The following is a 6,572-nucleotide window of genomic DNA, read 5'->3' on the forward strand; positions in this document are numbered from 1 at the left end:
GCATGGAGCTGCAGGTCCCCCTCAATGGTACAACATAGTTCCAGCATTTTTACCCCTGTTAATACATGTATGAATAAATTGTTCGTGCGTCGTTTTAAATGTTCGCTTGTAATGGACACGTTCAAAACGTTTAGCTTGCCGCGTTGGACATGGAACTAAACGACTTTAATTGGGGGGATCTATTTATTTTGACAGGAACAACAACAACAGATAAATTAATGATGATGAATGGGGAAATTCGCCACATCAGCTGCGGCACACTACCCCAAGGCACAATGGGCAGGATGAGATGTGTCCTGATGATGAGGTTATGAACGACGCTGAATGGGGGTCGATAGTCAGTGGAGGAAAAGCCAACCAGAATTGGGAAGAATTTGGTTGCAACCACAGGCTTGTAACTGCTACAGGAGGTAACAGCTATTGTGTGTTAAGAAAAAGCACAAAAGCGTCGATTATACCTCAGTGATATTTTTATTACAGGCTGTAAGTACAAATACTCGTCTTGTCAGAGTTTCTGCTAATTCAGCGCCAAATTAGCCTTCAGTATCCGCGAAATTTGGCGCAAATATGTGAGCTGCGCTTGGTTCCCGAAAAATTGCAGCGACGAGTGTTTTTTTTTTGGGGGGGGGGGGACGGGGGGGGTTACATTACGGTGGCACGGGAAATCGTGCAGTGCACGTTATGTAACGATACTTTATGCAAGAATAATTGCAATGTACCTCACTAACAAGCACTGTTGCCATTCGTGTACTTTTTAATGTCAATTTAGGGTTGAGTTCAGTTTACACTGCAAGTACACTGCGGTGTACACTGCAAGGCATACTGTTTGTTCATGCTTTCGCCAGGGCCAACACTCGATCCCAAGAAAAATAGAGAGCCTGCTGAGTGCTGCTGGCATACTGCAGCAATACGTAGGTCTCACAGGAATTGTGAGTCACTGTTGTTGCCTGTATAGTCCCTGCCTCCATACTTCCAGCCACACGACGGCTTCTCTTACAAAAACAACAACTTCATTTGAATGATGATGAGTAGGTAGTTTCATCGCCATCGATTCCCTTACAAAGCGTTTGAAAAGCGTACTGTACATTTCCTGGCAGTACGAGTTCCTCTACACTGCCATACTGACTCCTCTACACTGGCATACACTGACTCCCGAATAACATTACTATTTCTTCATTTTGTGTGGCTCACGAACCTATGTGTGGCGAATATCACAACGTGTAGCAACGTAATGGAGAATGTTGTTGACGATGCCAGTCGAACTGTGTGTTTTTTTTACTGTTCATGTGAGCCACGGGGGCTTGTCAACCAGTTCATGTTATTTATGGGGCGCTGCACCTGCACCCCTCGCTGGAACGTCCCCGAATGGGTCAGTGTAACCTGATACCCAAAGCAACGTCTTCCGAGAGGCGCATCAGGTCACTGTTTCTTGTGCCTCTGTCGCTCCCTTCTTTTTGTAAATAAAATAGTCGTCTCTTTTCAAAGCTACGAAGTGGTCGTGTGTTTTCTGGTCTCTGCGAAGTTCGGACGCCCCCCGACGTTTGAGTTCGACGGACTTACATTTTTATCAGAAGCGGGATAAGGACTGATTGGACTGATGAGCAGGTGAACATTTTCATCAATTTTGACTCATCTGGACTTTAGCTCGTAAGCACCGAAGGTAGACAATGCCGAGATCGCAACGAAGACGCCCTCAGGGATCGAAAACTAACGGCACCGAAGATAACGTTACGACCAGCGACGAACACCAGCAGCAATCTGGTTTAAGCGACGAAGACGGCTCGTCAACGATTATCGAAACTTACGACGGCAGCGACGTTCCAGCAAAAACGATGACTGAGCTGGAAAAACTTATCAAGTATATGCAAGAACGTGACAAAGTTCGTGACAAGATGTTCTACGACTTAATCTCATCGAAGAGGACCGATGGTCAAGCCCCTTCTGCACGCATCATGCCGGATATCTCCAAGGAGGATATCTCCATGTGTTCGACGGTGCCGGTGACGAGAAGCAAGCAGAAGAGTAGCTAGAGACATTTAAACAGCTGTCCATCCAGTGCCAAAGGACTGAGCCTATGAGGCTAACCGTGGTACAGACGAAGTTAAAGGGACCTGCAGCAACGTGGTATCGCAGTAAGTCAAAGGAATGTGACACGTGGGAACATTTTGAGTACCATTTTAGGAATATGTTTGTGCCTGTTACTAATCCCGTAACTAAGTACGAAGAAATGCGCAACAGAGTTCAAGTTAAGGGCGAATCAGTGCTTGATTATTTCATGGATAAGATGCATCTCTGTAAACGCTGTGAGCTAAAGGACGACGAAACGAAGGAAATGATCCTTCTAGGTATTGCTGACAGGTCAGCGTACCAAATACTTATGCCTAAACATCACAACTCATTAGAACAGCTACTGCATGATCTAAAGCGTCACGTCCGATTGGAAAACGAAAGAAATGACATGTTTGGCCAGGAACTCAAAAATCAACCCCTGAAAACAAGAAAAAAGTCGGTATCAGTGCAACTGAAAATTCAATCCAGACTCGTAAAGGAGGAATGTGGGCCCCTGCAAAGGACTCGCAGGGCAACCAAAAATGTTTCAATTGTAACGAATACGCTAATCACATAGCTAAGGACTGCCCCAAAGAGAAGAGGATAAAGTACTGCACGTCATGTAACAAGTATGGTCACGGAAAGCGAGAGTGCAAGTCGGGAAGTGACAAAGCGACGAAAGGATCCCTCTTCGTCGGCGACAATGGCCCCAGCAAATACGTAAAACAAGCCGTCATCAACGACGAAATATTGGTGACTTCATTTATTGATCAAGGTAGTGCCGTAAGCATGATTACAGTTTCCGCAGCAGCAAAATGTGGACTGAAAATTTTCGATGTCTCTGAGAAGGATGCGCTATATGGACTCGCGCAAAAGAAAACCATGCCAATTGGCAGGACCGCCATTAAGATATGCATCGACGACGTCACAGCTGAAGTCCCAGCCTATGTTGTGAACGATAATGTCATTCATTACGATGTACTCGTGGGACGAACGCTGATCGATCTCGACAACGTTGTCATGACTTAAAGCGAAGAATTCCATGAAACTAATCGACAGTCGTAAGGACGGCCCCTTTAAGGATTTCACACTGGATGATAGTGAAATTAAATATACTCTGGTGAACGAAGGCTCTATTACATCATCGCTAAACTCCGTGCAGTTGATCAACGTAAAGGCCGAAGGCAGCCATAATTCAGGGACTGTTAAGCTTAACCTCCACGAGCATGATATCGGATGTCTGCTTGAGCTACGAGATGGAAGGACGCAAATACCGATCATACACAGAAGCTCCGATGAAATAACAATAAAGAAGAACTTTTCATTCGGTAGAGCGGTGAAAGTAGACCCAGTTTCCACACACGTTTGCGAGCTCAACGACGTTGACGAGAGCACGGCACAGGACATAGAACAAGTCCATGATGTTTCTCCAGTGCTCACAGTCGAGGATGCCGTAGGTGCGCGATGCACCATGGAACACGAAGTACAATGCGGACCGACGGTAACACGAGAACAGAAGAGCCAACTGATCACATTATTGACATCTTACCGAGATTGTTTTGCGTTAGACATCCACGAACTCGAAAAAAGAAAGATGGCTGAAATGAAAATCGAAGAAATTGATTATACTAAGCCAGTCTACAGCAGACCGTACAGAGCAACGCACGATGAAAGGGAGCACATGCGCACCATTGTTCGGGACCTCAAGGAGGCAGGAATAGTAAGAGACTCTGTATCGCCATACGCCAGCCCATGTCTTCTAGTTAAAAAGAAAACAGGAGAGTATCGCAAGGTTGTCGATTACCGACGGTTGAACCAACAAACGAAGAAGGATCGATTTCCCATCCCTATCATCGATGACCAGTTAGATCACCTAAGCGGCAACGTGTTTTTCACAACCCTCGATTTAGCGAGTGGGCTACTTTCAAGTACCCATGGCAGAAGAATCAATTGAGAAAACTGCATTCATAACTCCAGATGGCCACTACGAGTACTTGTACATGCCATTTGGTTTATGCAACGCTCCTAGTGTATTCCAACGGCTGATAAACACTGTACTAGGACAGCTCCGGTTCAACATAGCTGTCTGTTATCTTGATGACATCCTATAGTGCCCGGGAAAACGTTCGAAGAATCCATAAGCAATCTTGAGAGCGTATTGAAAGCTCTACAAGAAGCAGGATTGACTTTAAAATTAAGCAAATGTGCATTTCTAATGCCCGAAGTAAGCTTCCTAGGATTTCAGATCACAAGTTTCGGAATACAGCCAGGTGAAGCTAAACTCGAAGCAATCGCCGAGTTTCCACAACCTAAAGATGTTCACGAAATTCGAAGATTTCTGGGCCTTACTAGTTACTTTCGACGATTTATTCCGTATCATGCTACCAAAGCAGCTCCTCTAACGGAGCTGACAAAGAAAGGAAAGTCCTTCGTGTGGAGTGAGAAACAAGAAGAAGCCTTCACTCAACTGAAGCAAGAGCTAACAAAAGCTCCCGTTTTGGCTCTCTATGACCGTCATGCCGAAACTGAGTTACACACGGACGCATCAAAGGATGGATTGGCAGGAATGTTACTGCAAAGAGGTGATGATGGAAACATGCATCTGGTGTTCTGCATCAGCCGTAGAACCACCGAAGCCGAAACACGATACCATTCGACGCGACTCGAACTAACGGCAGTGATGTGGGCAGTAGACAAGCTACGCATCTACTTGATAGGCATACACTTCACGATATACACGGACTGCCGTGCCATAGTCTACATGAATGCCGCGAAGACGAAGATACCTCAGATAGCACGGTGGATGGACTACATCCAGGAATTTGACTTCTCCATCCACCACCGAGAGGGAAAGAAAATGGAGCATGTTGATGCGCTTAGTCGAGCTCCAGTTTCAGTTCCAGAAAACGAAAACTTCGAAGACAGACTTGACGTCTGGTACTCTGTCACCGAGGAAGAACGTGTTATTGCGATACAGCATGCAGACGAATACGTTGACAGAGTAATTAAAATTCTAGAAAAGAAAGCCGAAGACAGGACAAAGCGAGAAAAAGGGGATGTAAAAGGTTTCACACTCAAGAATGGACTGCTCTACAAGGTTGAAGAAAACGACGGCGCGAAGAAATGGCTTTTTGTCATTCCAAAGAGTAACCGCAAAGCGATGGTTATCAAACACCATGACCTCATGGGGCATAGCCATCTCGAAGAAACCGTCGACAAAATTAAGAGGCGGTATTGGTTTCCAGGATTAAGGAAATACGTTGAGCGGCTCATTTCACACTGTTTGGAGTGTGTGTGGGGGAATATGTTTAATATATAAAAAAAATAAGAGGGAAAGGCTAGCCACCGCTATGGCGGCTTGCCTTGGAGTATGTAATCCACAAAGGTGAAACCGGGAAGAAGCCTGGTAAGCTGAATCCGATTCCTCCAGGCGCACAGCCTTTTGAAGTGCTTCATTTGGACCACTTAGGACCTTTTCCTGTAAGCAGAAGCCGGAACCAAGAACTCCTTGTAATAGTTGACAATTTCACGAAATTTGTACGACTCTACCCATCACGAAACACTTCAACTTCGAACATGTTAAAAGCCTTAGAACGATACATAAATGACTACGACATCCCAAAGCGCATTGTAACTGACAGGGGAACTGCGTTCACCTCAGGCCAGTTCGAAGCATTCTGTCAAGGCAAAGGCATCCAGCACGTTCTGGTGTCGACTCAAAGACCTCAAGGAAACGGACAAGTCGAAAGGATACACAGAACACTCATACCAAGGATTGCAATGTCGATTGAACGACCTGATCAAAAGGACTGGGACCAACACCTAGATGAAGTGCAACGGAACCTGAATCAAACACGAAGCAAGACAACTCAAAAGACGCCATTCGAGTTGCTATTTGGTTTCACTGCAATACACCAAGACTGTCGTTTGCGTGACTTAGATGTCGACGAAGGATCAAGCAAAAGCATACAAACCATCCGCGAAGAAGCAAAAACAACAAGCAGCAACAAGAAAAGCAATCTCGACACTACAACTTACGAAGATCAAAAGCCCCAAGATAAGAAATTGGCGATATAGTCGCAGTGCGAAGACTACCCGTAAGCGGCGGAAAGCCAACCAAGGTCCAACCAAAGTATCGTGGTCCCTTGGTTATCGAAGCAGTGCTACCTAACGACACCTACCGCATCACTCGTCTGAGCGGACAAAAAGGCCGCCGTTAGGGCACTATCGGCGCATGCCGACCAACTCAAGCTATGGAGTTCGCGTTCAGGGAATGAAGATGATGATGACGACATAGACTCGGATTCCGAGTAAACGTAAACGTGTAACATATTGCATTTTACCACGTATGTTCAATTTACATTGAAGTGTTTTATTTTTGATGCTATATGTTTCAAATGCTATGTTAATCAATTAAGACTATAACCTGTTCAATGTTTGATGTACCCACCATGCATTTAAGGGCATAGCCTGTTATGTGTCTTATGTGTCTTCATTTAGCAATGTATAACTCTACGTTTTTG

This window comes from Ornithodoros turicata, chromosome 1, assembly GCF_037126465.1.
Source record: "Ornithodoros turicata isolate Travis chromosome 1, ASM3712646v1, whole genome shotgun sequence".
NCBI lineage: Eukaryota > Metazoa > Arthropoda > Arachnida > Ixodida > Argasidae > Ornithodoros > Ornithodoros turicata.